Genomic DNA, 22,055 nt, shown 5'->3' with positions numbered 1-22,055 from the left:
TTTCCGGGGGTTTCCCTCAACCCAATTTGAGCAATTTTTTTATTTTATTATATTGGGTTATTTTACGACGCTGTATCAACATCTAGATTATTTAGCGTCTGAATGAAATGAAGGTGACAATGCCGGTGAAATGAGTCCGGGGTCCAGCACCGAAAGTTACCCAGCATTTGCTCGTATTGGGTTGAGGGAAAACCCCGGAAAAAACCTCAACCAGGTAACTTGCCCCGACCGGGATTCGAACCCGGACCACCTGGTTTCGCGGCCACACGCGCTTACCGTTACTCCACAGTGTGGACCAATTTGAGCAAATGCTGGGTCACTTTCGGTGCTGGACCCCGGACTCACTTCACCGGCAATATCACCTCCATCTCATTCAGACGCTAAATAACCAAAGATGTTTATAAAGCGTCGTAAAATAATCTACTTAAAAAAGACTGACGTCCTACATGTAGGGCATTCATTCATTCACTCAGTGTTCTACCCAACGGCAGGCCTTTCACTGCAAACCCAGTATTCTCCAGTCCTTCCTATTTTCTGCCTTCCTTTTATTCTTCAGTCTCCGCATATGATCCATATACCTTAATGTCTATCATGTAACATCTTCTTCTGCCCCGAATTTTTTTCCCGTTCGCCATTCCTTCCAGTGCATCCTCCAGAAGACAGTTTCTTCTCAACCAGTAATTCAGCCAATTCCTTTTCCTCTTCATTCTTTCCTGACCCACTCTTTCCAACATAGCTCCGTTTCTTATTCTGTCTGTCCATTTCACACGTTCCATTCTTCTCCATATCAACATTTCAAATGCTTCTATTCGCTTCTCTTCACTTCGTCGTAATGTCCATGCCTCTGCTCCATACAATTCCACACTCCACACAAAGCATTTCACTAATCTCTTCCTTAGTTCTTTCTCCAGACGTCCGTAGAAGATGCACCTTTTTCTATTAAAAGCTTCCTTTGCCATTGCTATTCTCCTTTTGCCTTCCTGGCAGCAGCTCATATTACTGCTTATAGTACACCTTCAAGTATTTGAAGCTGTCCACTTGCTCTACTGCCTCATTTAGAATTCGCAAGTTTATCTTCTTTACTTTTCTTCCTATGGCCATGCTCTTCGTCTTGTTGGCATTTATCTTCATTCTATACTGCTCACAGCTGTCATTTAGCTTCAATGGCATATTCCTTAGTACCATCTCTTCTGCTAACAACGCTATATCAGTAAATCTTATGCACTTTATTCTTCTTCTTCCTACCATCACATCCCCCATGTCCTGAAAACAGTTCTTCACTAAATCCTCCAATTAGATGTTGAACAGGGTAGGTGATAAAGAGCATCTTTGACGTACTCCTCTCCTTATTTCACTTCCTTCTGACATTTCTTCTTCTATCCTGACTTTGACTCGTTTCATGTAAAGGTTACTCAACAGTCTCCTCTCTTTCCAATCCACGCAAATTTTCTTTAGGATCTTCATCATTTTATTCCAATCCACTCTGTCAAACGCCCTTTCTAATCCACAAATGCTATATACACTTCTTTATTCTTCTCTAGGTAACGTTTGCCGATTATTCGTAGCAGTTCAATTGCATCTCTCGTACCTTTTCTTCCTGAAGCCAAACTGATCTTCCAACTGTTCTTCCATCTTATAATATAACCATCATTCAGTACACGCAGAAGAATCTTCGCCGAGTGTGATATCAGGCTGATAGTCCTGAACTCGTTACATTTCTTGACATTATGTTTCTTCGGTATTGGAAATAACGCTGTCTCTGTAAAATCTTCAGGCCAGTCACCTTTCTTATATATTTCGTTGCATAATGACAGTGTTGTAAAGTTCACATAAACTGCCTGCGTGTTTCTTCAGAATACGAAACCCACTGCTTTTATCCCCTCATGTTTAAACAGGATACGCTCACCCTCGTTCTCTAGTTGCTGAGGAGGGTGGAATCACGGCGCCTAGCAGTTTGATGATCACATAGCCAAAACTAAGAGAGAACTGGACCCGCTAGAGACAATGTTTTACACGGTTTTTGTGACCTCAGGAGCGTCATTCGGCTCAAAGCCATGCTGAGGGGGGAAGGCATGGCGCGCATCTCGGTTGGGTATATAAAGACGAGGTCAAAGTTCCATTCATGCAAGATGGGGCAACATTACATGTCGCTCGCCAGATGAAAGATTTGCTGCGAGGAACTTTCAGTAACAACTACATCATCTCTAGGCAATTTCAGATGTGTGGCCTTCAAGATCCCCCGACCTAAATCCATGTGACTTCTGGTTGTGGGGATATTTGAAAGATCGTGTCTATCAGGGACATATCCGCACTCTACCTGATCTAAAGGCTAGCATACATCGACATGTCGCTCTGATTTCACCAGATATGCTGCGAGCAACTGTCAACTATGTTATGGATGCAACATGTTGAACAGTGTTTGCAACCATAGTTCCTAATAAACGTGCCGAACCACCGTTATCATGTGTTTAATCTTTCCTGCCTTTTTCCTGCACCCATACCACGTTCTGACTGCTTACATATTTTCACCTAGTGGCAAGATTTGGGACTATTTTTTTTTGCATAAGTCGCGAGCGCATTGCTTAATTAGCATATCTACGAGGTTTCACACTACCGTACCACGATCATTATAGTCCGTGCTTTGCCACGCTGACCACAGTCAGTTTAATTATAAGCACCTGATATTTAAAAAATCTGTAATTCTATATAGCTGCATATTCAATAGTTGGTACGTACTGTAATACATTGTTGAAAGCTAGACCTACGTTGAAAGTGTTCACTTTTGCCTCCAATTTTAACAGTTATATCTATATCTGTGGCTGACAACAGCGTTGTTAATTGTTTAGAAAAATGGACGGTACCTAACGTATTGTGTATAAAAAGTTAGTAGAGGAGATAGGAAGAAAAATTATGTTTTATTTAACGGCGCTCGTAACTGCAGAGGTTATACAGCGTCGCCGGTGTGCCGGAATTTTGTCCCGCAGTTCTTCTACATGCCAGTAAATCTACTGACATGAGCCTGTCGCATTTAAACACACTTAAATACCATCGACCTAGTCCAGGATCGAACCCGCAACCTCGAGCACAGAAGGCCAGCGCTATACCGACTACGCTACCGAGGCCGACTAGATAGGGGAATTATGATCCTCTTAAGAAAAATTTAAATTCACAGGTGTAACAATTAATTTTTTACCTTAAAACCTTCACATCAGTTACAAGCTCGCGCAAAAGATGTGAAAGCTTGGAGACCGTTGAGATTTAAAAGACAGGTACCGGTTCCTCGTCATGACACAGTATAAACTGTGGTCAGGCGTGAAGTCCACTTGCAAAACATTTGCCATTCGTTCACTCGCTGATAGATACTTGTAGTGGATCTCTTTGTGGTACTTTAAGGAAGTTTTATAAATATGCATTTATAAGTGTGTATGCATTTAAATGTGTGTATACAGAGTTTAAGTGTTTGTAATTTGCATTGTAGTTAAGGAAATGGATCCAGCAATTATTTGAAAATTAAATGGGAAGAAGCTTCATAGTGAAACCAGAGAAGTTATAAACGATGTATCTATTGGTGTTTACATCCAAAGAAGCTTCTCAAGGAAATTAAATTTCTCTACACATAGTTCAAAAGCGAGTGTTCAAAAGCTAAAGGCGTGTCCTGTAGCAGTATGAAAACATGTTGCAGAAACGAGGAAAATTGAGAGAGACAACGGTACGTCTTTCGAAATGCCGCATAAGAGAATAATAATTTTAAACGAGTATCTTCCGACCAGACGCATATGACGAAAGTGTAATGCGAAGGATAGTGTACAACTTTACATTATCCGAGAAACATGTTGCAACAGTCACTACATTTAAAATGAAACTGAAATACGCAATTGGCTTTAATGGGGCAATATGAGTGATAGAACTCTGCTAAAACAAGTACGTCGCTATTAGTTGAAAATCACGATGTTAGGCAAAGGAGGATACACCACCTGACATTATTCCTAATTTCGAGCTGAGAGAAGAAATGAGTAGTAGATTTAAAAAAATCAGTTTTTCCACAATCATAAAAAATTGCTGTAATATGCCTATGATCTTATATATAAATATATAAGCTTTCCATGTTATACATATGATTTTCGCATCAAAATACAGTAATTTCTACAGTTATATAGATATGAAGTTGGGTTTTGAGATTTTTAATTTTCCATACAGCGTTTTTTCTTCAGTTTTCCTTGAAAATAAATAATATACAAACTTGTGTTTTGAAAGTCCACTCCTGAAATATTTTGTACCTCAGCGACTGCTACGAGTAATAATAGACGTCGGAGGTAAGCTGGGTTCGTTTCTAATGGCACACTAGTTTCGAAATCTCAGAAAAGATCTGGAGATTACCACTCTCAAATAATCCAAGTTAATTATGAGAAATGGATTCGAGAGAACTTGAGCCTAAATTTGACACCGCATTCTGTTGTATTTGATAACACTTCTTACCGTAATGTTGCTTAAAATTCAACAACTGTAATGGAGGAATGGCTTCAAAAAGAGGCCATTTCTTGCAGTGATGATTTGTTGAAACTAACGCCTTCAGATCTTCCGCGCGAGCTGCACATTGCTAGGTGCTTTAAAAGATACACTATTTTACGTTTTTCTTGTTTATTTTTTAGTTTTTTGTATTTCCTGTAAAGAACAATTTTGCCCTGTTGACGCAGAGTTGTGTTGTCACTTTGCCGACCGGCGCCGGTCTCTCGTCACGAGCATAGACGAACAAATGAATGACCGTATTAAATATTGGATAAAAATTTTGTTTTTTTTTGGAACTGTGTCAGGATAACTGCTGACTGGAAGAACATTACTTAAGTATTATAAATCACAAATTCTGAGAAAGAAAAAGCTGAAGTAAACATTGCGATATTATAAAATAAACCTACCTTTATGAGTCGGAAAACAGTTCGTCGATCTCCGACATATCCTCACCAGATTAGCTCGACTGTGATTCGGACCCAAGGTGATTGATAAAAGGACGAACGGCAACACATCTTCATAACCATCTATTATTCCTTCACGTTGTAAATAATCACGCTCTAGTTGTTGCACCCAGAGATACCTTGAAGATAGAGACCGGCAAATCAGACAAGACTCACGCCCGTAACTGCTTACCGCCAGGCTTGGGTTCCGGTGACGCTACAAAGCAAGTTAACTTTTAAGACTGAACCCATTCAGCCCGGGTTTAATAGGTTCAGTCCAGGCGGGACCCAAGAAAGCCTGCCTGTTTGCTCGTATTATAAGGTAGAGTGACTTGCATTCACGGAAGCCAGTCTGCGCTGGTTAAGATGAAACAGTACTAGTTTGAAATCTAAGTTCGTTGGCTATTTAGTCACTTCAAAAAATCTTTATTTTATGGTCCAACACGGCAGAAAATTCTTGATTAAAGAAATATAGTTTCACAATTTATTGCACTACAGAATTTAATAAAATAATAAGATAAATATTATACATTTCATTTTTCTACAAAGTGTATGTGACTCAAGAAATAACGGCAGATAATTCTTGATTAAAGAAACACAGTTTTACGATTTATTGCGCTACAGAATTCATAAAATAAAAAGACAATATTATACATTTCATGTTCCTGCAAAGTGTATTTGACTCAACAAAATAGTAACATTTCATAACTTGTGACTAAGAGGAGAGGAGAGGAGAGGAGAGGAGAGGAGAGGAGAGGAGAGGAGAGGAGAGAAGGAAATATGTTGAAAAAATATGAACAACTATTATAGAAAAATATTTCATTTTAACTTTTTTCTTATCAACAATTAAAAAAAGCCTCATCAATACTGTAAAATGTATAAAAGTTTTTCGTTCTTCAGAATATTGATTTGCTATTTAACTTCTGAGGGACAGATTTCTTTTTATTTATGAAGCTGAAAGTTTGAATGGTTTGAATTAAATTTACATTACTACGAAGAAAATCAAAGTGCAAGTAATTTATAATAATTGTTGGTATTTAATGGATATTATGTTGACGAGAAATAGTTTTCTTTTCTTTATTAACGGTACGTTTCAGAAAACAACAAATGAAGTTTTCAGTAGTTTGTCTATATCTGTAGGCTTCTTTTCAGATATAAATGACTTAGTTGATATTTATCATGCATCCGAAAGCAGCACAGTCTGGCGCAGGTCGACGGAACCCAACAGTCCTTTCGGGTCACTCTTAGGACTGTTTGGGAGTCACGTGCAACCACACTGCCTGCCTGCTTGTGAGGGAAGGTTGCAGGCGGGCGAACGATACAAAGCGTAAGCCCGCTCACGGAGTAAACAGTCATGGGCAAGCCTGAGAGATATTTTGCCTGTCTCTGCTTGAAGACTATCTTTTTTGTAACCTCATTAAATCTCTTCGCTGCCAGTCTCCAAACATCATCCAGTTTAAATGTTACATTATGAGAAGTGACCCAATTATTCACTAATTCCCATATTCTTTCAATTGAATTTAATTCTGGATGATAAGGTGGAAGTCCCAAAACAGAATGTCCATGTTCATTTAACAAAGCGTCAATCTGGTACGTCACGAACTTTGGTTTGTAATTCTTAATGATGTCTTATAGTTCAGGTTTGGTAAATTCGGGTGGAAAATAAGACGTGTTTCTATCTCGAAACCATTTTTGTATATCCCCTTTTTGTGTATTTGAAACAGGAGCAGGATTAATTTGAACGTTATGGTATGAGGCGTCGTCAATTATGAGAACAGATGATGGTGGTAAATTTGGGATCAGTTCTTCCCTCAGCCATTTCATAAAATTTTCTGCATTCATGTCGTCATGATAATCACCTAATTTTGTCTTCGACTTGAATATATGAAGAGCAATAGGGATAAATCCAGTCTCTCCTCCCGCAAGAACAATTACAAGTTGAAGTCCTTTTGAAACAGGAGCACAAAAACCCTTAACTGATTTATCTGTCCAAGGTAGAGGTGGTGCGTGGTCACTAGTAATATATATGTTTCGTCTATGTATATTATCGGTCTATTTTCTTGTCTGAATTGCATTATCTGTCTCAAAACCTCTATCCTTTTAAATCTAATGTCTTTTCTGTCTGTAAGGACAGACCTATTGTTTTGAGTTCTTTTCCACTTAAAGCCTAAATTTCGCAAAATCCGGCGCAAAGAGGTTTTACTGTCTTTGTAATCAGAGACGAGCATGGAATTTATTAATTGTAGGCACTTCATTTTCACGTGTAGCATATTCTTAAACAGTTCTACGAATCACTTCATCATCCACTTTCGACACAGGCGCGGGCTTTTCCCTTTCTTTCTCTGGGGTGGAAAACGAAGTTGAGGACCCTTCTGTGGACTCTTATGTTTTTCTAGCCTAATTGTACTTTCATTGATACCTGTTGCTGCGGATGCCCTTTTACCGAAATTTGTAATGGTATATGTGAATACCGTGAAGAGCTCATAAAAACATGAACATTTGACACTATTTCCCTAGCTTGACTGTGGAGAGTTTTGGAATTTAATTTAGAAAGCATTAGAGGCATTTTCGTAAATTCACAAACCAAAGCATAGCACACCGAGAATTATTCAGCACTAAAGCACGTGTTTGAGCGGCTGGGAGCAGTATTGGGGAGAGGAGTGTAAAAAGGGGAAGACTCCCGTCACGTGATTCGAAAATAGGAATGGCTGACAAGAAATTGATTTCTGCGTCGCGGACAAATTACATGCCAACATCTCTACAGTCACGGGTTTGTGAAATAGCCAACACGCTTTCGCGCAAACGTAAGACTTCGTGAGCCAATCCGGAAATTAGCTTGAATCTGTAGCTGAGATCATGCTTTTAGCACGTGTACGTGTGTGTTATTGACTGTTGTATTTATTAGTGGTTTCTTACAATCTTTTAAATGTACATTTAGTCATTCTTGGTGTTTTAGTCTTAATATACAATATTCATCTGTTCGTGTGATCAGCATTCGTTTCCAAAGAAAATGAACAGTGTTTAACAGGGGCGTAGCGTGCATGGATGCGGGTGATGTGTCGCATCCCCTGAATTTCTCTGAACAAAAATATATTTATCGTTATTTACCGGTACTTTATTTTGTATCGTGTTTTACCTGTTACACTTAATAATTATTATTTTAAGATTACTTTCAAATTTTAAATGTCGCTGCTACAGCAATGGAAATATATGATATTACACGAAGTGACAAAGACGCGCGCCCGTGCCAATTTATTAACGGCGAGTTCTTACTTCCAAGAAATGTGACTGTGTATGTCACAATGGCAGGAGTATTTCGGAGCGAGGCAACGTTCAACTGCTGAGTGAAAGAACGTCACTGTGCTGAGGATGCGATGTAGATTACGCATATCACGGCCGACTTGATGCTCGCTTCGCTTCAGTTGGCCGTGCGCATAACCGTCCTGCGCCTGCGTGGCAAAATGTGATAGTGTCCTTCACATCAGTGTTGAGCTACATGAAAACAGGTAATTGCTGAGTGGAAGAACGTCACTTATGCCGTTACCAAGGGATGTGATCTAGGTCTTGCACGTGTGCTTATATTGACTCTTTTTGTGTGCTTTATAACTTTGCTGCATGACATATTTTGTTATTGCTAATAGTAATACTTTTAAAAATTATTTGTGAGAGCTGTGCCTTTTAAGTTAATCTATAACATTCTGTATAACTGTAGGCCCTAAATGTGTAATTTTGCCACAACTTTCAAGCGACAGAATAACCTATGTGATTTAAGAATCGCATCTGCAGGTAAGTTTGCCGACTCGGAAACTTTTGTGTTGTTAATGATGATAAAACTGACATATAGGGATGAGTAAACTTTTTTGTGCCTTTGTTTGTTATTTTCTCGTAAAAAATCTGTGTGGAATGATACAGATTATAGTGATTTAAATAATATTTACAGATCCAGGAAACGACACAAAGACTCTGCAAGTCACAAGTGTGGAAAACAACTGCATTTCTTTGTCAAAACCCTAAGTATTGAATTTTCTTTAAGTGATCAGTAAAGGCTTTCTATTAAAAAGCATAGCGAACTTGTTCGACAGAACAGAACAGTTTTTGGCCATCGGATCTTGGAAAATTAGGTCTTGCATTAGAGAGCATGACGAAAAGTAAATCCTCAAAGAATAAAGGCAATTTTTTTAACGAGATTGCAAGGCACGACAGTTTACTGAAAACATACTTAGAATACTGCACTATGTTTCGTTTCATTTCACTTTCAATTCAGAAATTTCAGAGTGACTTGATATTTTCAGTGGCGAAGTCATGGATAATAAAATTATGAAAGAGGATTGTAAAGCACCATTCGTAGCTTTAATTCTGGATGAGAGCTTTAACATAGCATGAAATCGCAGTTATCTTCAATTCTGCGATATATAACAGAAGATGGAGACATTGGAGGAGTTTAAAAAGGAACAGACATCAGCATGGATAGTCTGCAAATGCACTCCTTGAACATGTTCTCGAAGTCATTAACGATTTTGATTGCAATGATAAAGTTATTGCTCAAACCTGCGATGGAGCGGATGTGATGGCGGGAGAACATAATGATTTAGGTGCATACAAAATTTCGCAGCCACTGTAAGTCAGCGAATCTCGTGTACGCTACGCGTACAAATTTATTAAACCTCGTCTTAACTTAGTGTGTCAATTTTATGAAACAAGTAAAAGTGTCTTCACTAATCTTGCTGGATTTTCGAGTTTTTTCTCTAAATCATCAAAGTTGGAATGCTTATTTGAATCAATAATTGATAATGAAGATTGTGGATGGAATCACGAAACTGACGTTTGTGCACGAGGGCTGTTCAATTTACTTAAGGATTTTGATTTTATTTTCTTTTAATATTATTCGCTGCAATATTCCCACATTCTGATATTCTGTTTCAAAAAGCAACAAAGCAACAGATGTTGCTTTTTGTAAAACAAAAATTCTTAATTTCGAGGAGTACAAGCAAGGATTGAGAAATTACTTTCAGGAATTTTGGGAACGCATGGATGATTTTGCTGCTGAAAATTATCTTCAATCTGAAAGATCACGGCTGGATGCAATCCCTGGAAAGGGTAAGAAAATTGTGTATAGGCGATTGTTCAATGAAATCCTGCACGTTATCAGAATTGACATTATTCAAAAGTTTTCTGAAAATTCCAAATTGAAACTTTTGAGTTGCTTGATCATACACAATTTACCACCTTTTCAAATTCGCTCCTTGAAGAAATATTGTTAAACCTAAAAGAAAATTATGAAGCTTACTCGTATTTTGATTTACTGTATATCAACAGTGTAGTCGGTCTCGTTGTATGTACTTTCGTCTTTCGTGTTTCGGCCAGGTTTCGGCCCGGTAAATATCCTTATAACTTATGTTACAAGGAAATTATAAAGAGAATTTGAAAATTCAACTCAAACATTCATCAATAAGTGGCTGTTTCCAGGGACGCAACTCCCACATATAACAAAAGCAGACTACTGTATTTTAATCATTTAAAAAATTGCATCCCTATGTCAAAATGTCATGTGACGCCACTGGTGTTCAATATCTTTCACAAACAACTTTTTTAAATTTTAATCTTGGAAGATAAGTGCAAAATAAAGAAGCTTGGAAGGCCGTTACCTCAACTCGATTTAAAGCAAGCACAAACAAGCCGAGGTAAGACATTTTGCTTTGTTTTTAATGTAAAAATATATGATTAAAGAAACAGCTGGATTTGTGGTTGTGAATCTACAAATAAATTATTTTGTTTCCCTGCCTGCTATTTTCTAAGGGTAAAGATACGAGCTGATCATGCACTGGTGTCTGAGATTTAAGCCATTTGACACAGAAAATTGAGAAGCATAAGAAATCTATTGCTCATAAGAATGTTTGCCTAGATTTATCAGTCCTCGGAAGAACAGAAATTAGGAAACAGCTTAGCTCAGCTTTCAGGCAGAATATTGAAAGACAGAATGATAACGTAAGGAAAAATAGCTATGTTCTTTCAAAGATTATTGACCATCATTATCATCATCATCATCATCTTTTTAAGGTAATTATCTACTTTAAAGAACTGTAGTATTTTTTTTATATATTTCAGAAAATGAGATATTGTTTAAATTGTTGGAAAACTATGTAATATTATGAAAGTAGTGAACCCTTGTCATTTTAGACGCTAACCGCCACTGGCAGTTAAAATTCTATTACTTCAACTGATTCGACCAAATTTTAAAATATTTAAAGAAAATTTGTATGTATGTATGTATGTATGTATGTATGTATGTATTTATTCACACTGCAATGGGTATATACCCGGTGGCAGTGGTAATTAATTGCACTCAATAATGACAATAATAAACTTGTTAATTAAAAATACACTTAATAATAATACCAATAATTAATACTAACAATAATTTATAATAATAATAATAATAATAATAATAATAATAATAATAATAATAATAATAATAGGGAATATCCCAAATTAAATGAAGCACTATCACTTAAAATAACATTTAAAATAAATCTAATTTGTATCTTAAATCTAAGTTCGAACTAAAACCCACGAGTATGATATGTTCATATCTGCACAAGTACCTTTCCACATTACACTCATTTCGCTGTCAACTCACTCACTGCACTGGAACTACGACACATTTCACTGATTCTATCCTGATTTCACTAACACTTCAAAAACATTTCACTGTTCAAATACTTTGCACTGCCACTGTAAACTATAAAGCTTCCCTTACAGGAACACGTTTCATTGACACAACACACTTCACTGACACAACACAATTCTTCACTGATACAACACTTTAATAACAAAATATCATTTACATCCTTTACATACTGTGTATAATTACCGTCTATTAGTAAAGTCCTTAAGCCTGTTTTTAAATACGTTTTTGGTTGTTGGTAAAGCCTTTAGTAAGTCTGCAGGTAAAGCATTCCAGTCCCTGATAGTACGATTGAGAAAAGAAAACTTTCCAGTGTCCGTCCTCTGTCTTCTTTCCCTCAATTTATATGAATGGTCGTTCCTTGAAGAGTAATTTGGCGGTTGCAACCTATTTTTTATTTCTCTCCAGGCAGGCTCACCTCTGTATTTTTGAACAGTGCGCATAATCGAATTCGCGTTCTCCTGTCCGTGAGTGTGTCCCATTTTAATGGTGAATTTTTCCGACAACACTTGAGAGCCCGTTTTTTAATCTTTTCCAGTGTCTTAATATGTTCTAATCTGTAAGGATCCCAACATGCAGCACCATATTCCATTACTGGACGTACTAGTGATTTATATGCAATCTCTTTGGATTTATCAGACCCTTTTCTTAGTACCCTCATCACAAAGTGTAACGCTCTCCATGCTTTTCCCGCTGTGTCCGTAACGTGTTCCCCCCAGCCGACATCGCTGCTAAATGTTATTCCGAGGTATTTACATTTCCGAGACCTATTTCTTTATGTACTTCTAGATTTTTACCAGTACTTCTGTTTTTAACTACGAGATAACCTCCAAATATTTAAATTGTTGTAGCCCATATGCCAGACGTCAAGATCTTGATTATTTATAATTTTGTAAGGTTATCAAGGGTGATTGTGATCTATCATAAGCAACGTCAGCCTTCGTATTCCTACTAAAGAATTTAAAGTTCATAAAATTTTCTCTACCAGAAATTCTAAATCTCTTTCTCCGGTCGTTAGTTGCATAAAAACTGCCAATTTGCATGATATGAATTTAGATCTACTGTATGTAATGTATTGTTTTGAACGATTGTTATTGTATAATCTGAAAATTTTCTAATGATTAAGCCTAATTCTCTTTTAATAATTATGATTTATGTCATTATGTTTCCCTTTCTTTTTAATGTATGTTTTGTCGGTATTGTTTGTTATTGCAATTATTCTCATTATCATTTATATCCTTTGAATTTTATATTTGTGTATCTATTATTTGTCTTTTATTGTATCGTGCTGAACCAATTGGCCTCTCGCTTTGTACGGCACACAATTGTAATATGCGTTACAAGAGCGGTATGTTGAAGTTTCCATGTTCGAGGAAAAGTTTGAAAAAGCGAAACGTAGTTGAGCTTTTTTAATTTCCGAGAATTGAAAGAAAACATACCGCTCGTGTATCGTACATTATTTTGTGCGAAGATCGTTTATTACATACCTGAAAGAGGAATTTCTATTGCAATGAAATCTCCATCTTGGTTTCTGTTCAATGACGGAAAATTTGCAAAACAAAAATATCTATCTTCAACATTGTTGCTTTAAAATGTTTTCTGTGTTTACTATACTCCAGCAGGCCGTGATATACGTCTGTCCTTTTTTCCCCCAGTCTATGATGAGTCTGGAATCTTGTTGATTTTTTCACGGCTTCCTTAATGTTACTTGCATCACGAATGCAGTAACTTTAGTGGAGTTGTAGAATTTACTTAATTTTTGCAAATATTTAAAAACAATAATTAACAGTGCAATTTAGGTGAAATTGCAGTGGTAAGTTTTCAATTTATAATTATTACTATATTGAATGTCTCTAAAAATAATATGTTAAAAGCCTAAAGCAGTAAAATCAATATGTCACTTAAGCGGTAAGAAGAGGGAAATTGTTATGTGTGTTAGGTTGGGAATACTGAATGTGGAATTTTAGACTTTCCGCGGATTGGTGTTGTGCGGAAACCAAGCAAATACGCACGATCTCGCACAAATATTAATAAATGAATAATTATTATTATTATTATTATTATTATTATTATTATCATCATTATTATTAATAATAATAAAAAGAGAGGTTACTTGGAGGAAAAACTGACTGAAGTAGAAACAAATAGTAAGAATAATAACATTCGATATTTATATAAAAGTAGGCCTATAAAGGTATTTAAGAACGGATATCAGGCAAGGGTAAACGTGATCAAGAATGAGAATGGTGACTTGCTTGCAGACTCTCATTCAATCCTGAACAGATGGAAAAATTATTTTGGGCAACTACTAAATGTATATAGGCCAAATAGAAATGATCGGGACGAAATTGAAAAAACTGCTGAGCCATTTACACCCGAACCCACGCTTTCAGAAGTCGAAATTGCGATAGAAAATCTGAAAAAGTACAAGTCTCCAGGTATCGATTAAATTCCAGCAGAATTAATACAAGAGGGTGGAAGTGCATTATATAGCGAAATTTATAAACTTATACTTGCTATTTGGGAAAAGGAAATTGTATCAGAACAATGGAAGGAGTCCATAATTGTACCTATTTTTAAGAAGGAGGACAAGACTAACTGTAGTAACTTTCGAGGAATATCACTTTTGTTGACGTCGTACAAAATTTTGTCCAATATTATTTTGAGAAGATAAACTCCATACGTAGATGAAATTATTGGAGATCATCAGTGCGGTTTTAGGCGTAATAGATCTACTATTGATCAAATTTTTTTGTATTCGACAGATATTGGAGAAAAAATGGGCGTATAAGGGTACAGTACCATACATCAGTTATTCATAGATTTCAAAAAGGCATATAACTCTGTTAAGAGAGAAGTTTTGTATAATATTCTTATTGAATTTGGTATTCAAGAAACTAGTTCGATTAATTAAAATGCGTTTCGGTGAAACTTACAGCAGAGGCCGCATAGGCCAGTTTCTGTCGGATGCTTTTCCAATTCACTGTAGGCTAAAGCAAGGAGATGCACTATCACTTTACTTTTTTAACTTCGCTCTAGAATATGCCATTAGGAAAGATCAGAATAATAGACGGGGTTTGGAATTGAACGGGTTGCATCAGCTTCTTGTCTACGCGGATGACGTGAATATGTTAAGAGAAAATCCACAAACGATTAGGGAAAACACGGAAATTTTATTTGAAGCAAGTAAAACGATAGATTTGGAAGTAAATCCTGAAAAGACAAAGTATATGATTATGTCTCGTGACCAGAATATTGTACGAAATGGAAATATAAAAATTGGAGATTTATCCTTCGAAGAGGTGGAAAAATTCAAATATCTTGAAGCAACAGTAACAAATATAAATGACACTCGGGAGGAAATTAAACGCAGAATAAATATGGGAAATGCCTGTTATTATTCGGTTGAGAAGCTTTTGTCGTCTAGTCTGCTTTCAAAAAATCTGAAAGTTAGAATTTATAAAACAGTTATATTACCTGTTGGGTATGGTTGTGAAACTTGGACTCTCACTTTGAGAGAGGAATAGAGAGTAAAGGTGTTTGAGATAATGTTCTTAGGAAAATATTTGGGGTTAAGAGGGATGAAGTTACAGGAGAATGGAGAAAGTTACACAACGCAGAACTGCACGCATTGTATACTTCACCTGACATAATTATGAACATTAAATCCAGATGTTTGAGATGGGCGAATCCAGAAATGCATATAGAGTGTTAATTGGGAGACCGGAGGGGAAAAGATCTTTGGGGAGGCCGAGACGTAGATGGGAGGATAATATTAAAATGGATTTGAAGGAGGTGGGATATGATGATAGAGACTGGATTAATCTTGTAATTACAGGATAGGGACTGATGGCGGGCTTATGTGAGGGGGGGCAATGAACCTACGGGTTCCTTAAAAGTCATTTGTAAGTATTATTATTATTATTATTATTATTATTAATATAAATGATAGGCCTATTTACTCCCTTTTAATTATTACGGTCCCATGCCGTAGAGTTGTGGTTTATGGCATCATGCCTTAGATTCGTGTTATAGAATCCGCGCTGGTTCATCTCCTCATAAGGAAGGAATTTTCTCATGAAATTTCGGACATTGTATGAGACCGGTGCCCACCCAGCATCGTAATAAATTTGGGGAGCTATGATATATAGCGAAATCTAGTCACGAAAACCAGCTACAACTGTTGGAAAGATCATCGTGCTAACCACACGATACCTCCGTTCTGGTTGAATGATCTTCACTTATGCTGAAGCAAGTGGACGTGAGGCCAGCAGCCGGCTGGTTGGCCTTTGCCCTTCATGGGCTGTCGTCCACGGATTATTTAATTATTGTGGCACCAGAGACGATGTCATTTTGTCATTGTAGTATGTTGTGATCCCGTGATAACTTTACTCATTCTAGTTTACCTATCTAATGGCTAGTAGGTACCGGTACTTCACAAAACAATTACAAAATGTTGTAGGCCTATCATTAAAACAACAATAACAGCAGACACAATATTTCAGAATAAATTTTATTTCTCCGGTTGGATAAGAGCCAGGTATGCAGAACATGAAGGGGAAATTCCCCGGCTTTCCTCCATTCAATTCCACGGCTTATTTAATCAAGTAACAAAGGGTTTATGTAAGTACCGTAATTTACTTACTTACGGCTTTTAAGGAATCCCAAGGTTCATTGCCGCCCTCATATAAGCCCGCCATCGGTTCCTATCCTGTACAAGATTAATCCAGTCTCTGTCATCATATCCCACCTCCCTCAAATCCATTTTATATTATCCTCCCATCTACGTCTCGGCCTCCCCAAAGGTCTTTTTCCCTCCGGTCTCCCATCTAACATTCTATATACATTTCTGGATTCGCCCATACGTGCCCTGCCCATCTCAAACGTCTGGATTTAATGTTCCTAATAAAAATTAATAATAATAATAATAATAATAATAATAATAATAATAATAATTCTTTATTTATAGTGGCAGAGTTAAGGCCATAGGGCCTTCTCTTACACTCTACCAGGTCACAAAGTATACAAGCAGTGAAAATTTAACAAAAAGTTAAAAAACAGAATAATAATATATTACAAAAAAATAATAATAATAGAATAATAAAATCGACACTAAACAACATGAAAATAATACCATAATAGAAAAAAAAAAAAAAAAAAAAAAAGTAAAATACATTGGAATATAGTAAAAGCAACTCAGTTAGTACAAATAATTAATACGGAAAACGTAAGGACGAATATAACAAAATGGAATGTAATAAAATAATAATAAAAAAGAAAAGAAATACGAAAATTAAATAAAATTCACAATAAAAAGAGTATGATAATCAATTCATTTGGTGATCAAGAGAACAAAAAAGGGAAAAGGAAGGATATATATATATATATATATATATATATATATATATATATATATATATATATATACACAAAACTATCGCAGAGAAAAAGGCTTATAACTGAAAGGAATCTGAATTGAAAAAGTGCAATTTTAGTTTATTATTTAAACTAGACAATGTCCGACAGTCAGGTGAAGAATACAATGCGTGCAGTTCTGCGTTGCGTAACTAACAATGCTGTAAATTGTATAATATGGGATTGTTTGTGTCAGAAACACCCGCACTTTTTGGATGACTAAGATGCCGCAAATTATGAACTAAGTTTAGTTACAAAAATGTGTATTTGGGTCTTCTGTACTATCTCCATAGATTTGTTAGTCGAATTTTTCCTCATCATGTACCTATACAAGGTGTGTTGATCGTTCTGTGATTCCCTAGCTTCGCGGAGACATACGTACTAAGTTATTACTGAATGTCACAGAGTACCAGACTTACCGTAATTTTGTAGGTCTGTAATAGTGCTCAGTTCATCGGTAGACATGCTGTGCTATCTTTTCGTGGACGCCATAATCTGTCTCCTAGGTGTGCTGCCTAGCAAAGTCACGGATACCTTAGTCCTCTCCAAGTTTGACTGTGTTCGCGGAAAATTCATATCAGGTCGTGCGATTCGTACAAACAGGAAAGTCGAGGCAGAATCATGAATAAACATGTCATGTGGTGACGTCGTCCGTATTCGCGATGACCACACACGCCCTTGAGAAAGCTGAATTGTAGTGCCAGTGCCATCTGTTGAGTAACTTCTCTATCGGCAGAGCCAGCGTATGCGTTACGTAACCATGGCATTGCCGTGTCTGTAGTCTGTAGCTGGCTCGTTGGCTACAGTGTTAGCTCGTTGGCCTTCCATCCAGGCGGTTTCGATCCCCGGTTAGGTTTGGATGGAACTTGTGGTGAACAAAACAGGCGTTGCAGGAAGTTATCTCAGGGCACTCCCGCATCCCTCTTTCATTCACTTCACTTCTCCCTCATTTCATCTATCATCTGTAATAGTAACAATAGGCTGAGGTGATGTCTGTGGGCAGTACGGTTTTGCAATGCTGAACAAAGTCCTAAGGGCTTGAGGCTCCAGACTCTGGGTTCAGGCTCGTTAGTAGTTGATGGGACCTTAACCTGCATGGCCCAGGGAGGAGGGCCTGCCTGTCAGCGTCGGATTCACTATTGCCATCTGGATATTTTGTCAGACTTAGAAAATCATCGCATATAGGGCATACAATGGGCCTAAACACCCTAACAAGCAAACATTCCCATGGAGGCAGTTAATTTTTTTCTTCCACCACATTAATAATGTCAGAACAAGAGCTTATAGAAATTTTGGCCACTTGAGCGCAAATACGAGGGTCATCAAAAAAGTAAGTTTCCCTGGAGTCGTTTACAGAAAGAAAACACAATTTCATGAAAAGAGTTATTTGAACAGATACTACAGCATTTGTTGGGTTATTTTTCAACATATTCCCTATCGGAATTGAGGCATTTCTCATACCATGCGCTCAACAGAAAAGTGCATATGGCTGTCACGCACTGGTTCCAATCCCAGGCAGCAGACTTCTACGACCAGGAATACAAAAGTTTATCTCAATTCCGATGGTGAATATGTTGAAAAATAGCTCAACAATTGCTGTATCTGTTCCAATAAATCTTTCCATGAAATTATGTATTTTTTTTGTGAACGACCTCAGGGAAACTTACTTTCTAATTACGCTCGAGTGACCAAAATTTGTATAAGCACTTGTTTTGACATTATTAATATGGTGGAAGAAAAGAATAACTTTTTTATTTGTCCTCATGAGAATGTTTGCTTGTAAGAGCAAGAATCCATCCAGATCCAGTCCTGATGAAATCAAACAGACCATTGCATTGCGTAGTACCTCTATTTTCATTGTTTAACCTTGCAGTTTTCAAGCCCTTTAGGTTCATGACTACCATTATCTCTATATAAATTTTCTCAACTCTCTGTATCAAAATAAGATCACAATGAAATTAATGTATTGTTTTACATTTTTGTATGTGTACTTTTAATAGACATTATTTGCATTTGCTTGCCTCAAAAATATAAAAAGGAGTCACACTAGTACTTGTGAATGCTTAGTTTTATAGGAAAGAACCCAGATGATGAGAGTGATATTAATATTGTCATATCCAGAAAATGTCCATAACGTAGATTATTAGTATAACCTAAAGGAATTAATATTTATTTAAAAATAGGTAACAGATAAATCAAATAATCTGGTATTCTACAACATGTATGTATGTACGTATGTAGCCTATGTACAGATGTTTTATTACATTGTGACAGTTGATCTCTGCGGAATAGGGGAGTGGTGGCAGTTGGAAGGGAGATGAACGACTAAACCATGAGCTGTGTCAGTATCGGAGACCAAGGAAATTACACTTAAATTAAATAAAAATCTTATCCTGTGGGCCATGCTGTTTAACTTCTGCATAACACTATATGAAGTCTAGTGATTAACTAGCATGGAACTTAATTTAAAGGGGAGACTCCGACAATATCCAAGTTTGTTTCACATTCAACGTAATCATCATCATCTTCATCATCATTATCTTCTTCTTCTTCCTCATTTCTCTATCCTCACTTTCACTACTGCCACCACTATCATTTTCATCACCCACATGGATCACAATTTCTTCGCCAATGCTTAATAAACACTCTTCCTCCATTATAATTAATTCAACTTCTCTCACTTTTCTGCGCATTTCCAGTCAGTCTTCAGCTGTTTTAGATGCAAATATTTAGACTGCTATCCAAATGACGACTTCCTTTTTAAAAGTGACATTGCTTGCTGCGACCCAATTTTTTTAAATTGCCGAAATCATTTCAATAGGACTGAGCTCGGGATGATAGGAAGTCGCAAAACGGAATTATGCCACTGTTCATGAAGGTGTTCGATTTTATATGTAAGATTCTTTGGTTTGAATGGGACAATTAGCTAACTGATAAATGTCAAGGCCCTGTTTCATAAAGCTGACAAGTCCTTCAATCATGACAATTCTACAGATATGTCACAATATTGTAGCATTTGTTTTCTGACAATTCTTACCAGCTTTGAGAAATACAATTTGTGAATTATCAACAGCATTTCATAAACATGACAATGACAGATAACGGTATGTGTAAACATGCAAGATTGATAGCAAATTATTTCTTCTTATTCATTTAATATTTTTATAAAAATTATCGATATGAGACGAGTTGATCCAGAGCCTTCTTTAGTTACAAGCCGGGGCATAGGTAGGTTTGGCAACACAGAGTGGAGGCGGGAGATTTTAGAGTGATATTGTGTTTGCTCATTGCTTTCGTTATACGTAACGCGTATTTTTTCAATATTACTTCATGCACAAAGGTAAGATCAAGATTCAGAGTAGTGATGTAAATTATTACGGGTTCGAAATTAGTGTTTTATTGCAATCAATTAGCTATACTTCAGAATACGGCGTAAGTAGCTACTTACATACAAAGGCTGCCACTTAAAATAATTACAAAAAAAAACATGTTTTTATTGATAGTACGAAGGTAAATAAATAAATAAAAAAGATATTCCTTGCACCGAAAATAATAAAATCAATAATGCAATAAAGACGTAAGTTCCTACGCAGTATTCTCAAGTTCCATTCAGTTAACAAATTTGTGGCTAGCAAATTGACAATGTTTTGCGACTTAATGGTGTTTCATCTGTGAAAGGTTTAGGATATATTTTAATATTATCTTCTGCGATTATCTATCGTGTTTTTCTACAAATATTTCAGATGCCTATGTGTTGTAGCAACTACACTTATAATTAAAAAAAAAAAATAAAAACATATTTGTTTCTTCATTGATGGTACAAGGGAAAATAAATAAATACTTAAAGAAATGTTACTTGTACCAAAAATAAATAAAACAATGACGTACTTTCGCAATACCCTATTCCAATCAATTAACCATTATGTGGCTAGTAAATTGACAATGTTTTGCCACTTAATGTTGTTTCACCTCTGACATGAAAGGTGTAGGATATCATATGCATTTTAATTTCATGTGATTATGTCGTGCTTTTCTATAAATATTTCAGATGTCCAGGAAGCCAGTTTTAGTTTGAACCTGGCCAGTCACCATAACAATACTGTTATCCTAAATTATTTGTTATAAACTTTTTAAAATATAATTTTAAATAAATATAACTACAGAAAACAAGCTAAGAATGTGAATTATGCAAATAGGCCTAAAATAAAATGTAAATAGAAGAAACTATTGACATTCCTATTATAATAAAAGTATGAGGATGTAAATACAGTTAAGCCAAGTAAAATAATCTATGAAAAAATTAAAACACATCCCTTCAACATAATACGTAACAAAACGCAACATTATCTATTAAGTACATGTATGTATCAATTAGCGTAAACTCAGTGGACTTTAAATCCTGTAAATACCAAGTGGGTGAATGTAGAATATCCAACGCCCACTGAACGAATATTTCACTTTTATCACTGACAATGTTGCGCTATAATCGTATATGCAAGGTAGGCTATAACAAAAACCTAAACTAACCAAACCTAACCTGTCAAAGAAGCAACAAGTTATACTAAATATGTGTAAAATTGGCCTATGTCTCTATAGTGGGCGGGACATAAGTAACATTGACCAAAAAAACCAACAAAGTGATTATATGCATGTACAAATTATAGATAGTTCTGACGTATAGCAGGCATTCCGAATCTTCAACAAAACTGCAACATTTAAGGGATCACAAAACAGCTGTTTACAATGACTTTGAAAACCAACGGCGTAACTTTATTGATATAGCAGGCGAGACCCAACAATTTGACTAGAATTCTGATACACACAAATCACAAATAAGAATATAAAAATGTGGTTATACAATATTTAATAGAATAGTCAATTACTTTGTCATCCATAACCGTAAAAATTCCCAAAGACTGCAACCATTTTATTTTCATTTATTGTCTTGTTTTTTTTTTATCACCAACACGCATTTAGTTTATAATACATCAACAATTAACGTTTGG

The 22,055-nt window shown here is 36.2% G+C and overlaps 1 protein-coding gene across 4 annotated transcripts in view; it reads right to left on the bottom strand.

Moving 5' to 3' along the window:
• LOC138706083 (insulin-like growth factor-binding protein complex acid labile subunit) overlaps positions 1 to 17,724 on the bottom strand; it is a 61,065-nt gene extending 43,341 nt beyond the window's left edge. The window contains exons 1-2 of one of the 4 annotated variants that reach the window (XM_069835019.1): positions 17,469 to 17,724; positions 4,914 to 5,089 (exon numbers count right to left, since the gene is read on the bottom strand). The gene's annotated coding sequence lies outside the window, so the exon portion shown is untranslated. The remainder of the gene's footprint in view (positions 1 to 4,913; positions 5,090 to 17,468) is intronic. The other 3 variants (XM_069835023.1, XM_069835020.1, XM_069835022.1) reach the window with 3 other exon arrangements.
• Positions 17,725 to 22,055: the final 4,331 nt, after the last annotated feature.

Source organism: Periplaneta americana, chromosome 9 (genome assembly GCF_040183065.1).
Source record: "Periplaneta americana isolate PAMFEO1 chromosome 9, P.americana_PAMFEO1_priV1, whole genome shotgun sequence".
In the NCBI taxonomy this organism is placed as follows: Eukaryota; Metazoa; Arthropoda; class Insecta; order Blattodea; family Blattidae; genus Periplaneta; species Periplaneta americana.
Note: the sequence above shows the minus strand (reverse complement) of the source record. Positions and strands in the feature narration are given on the sequence as shown.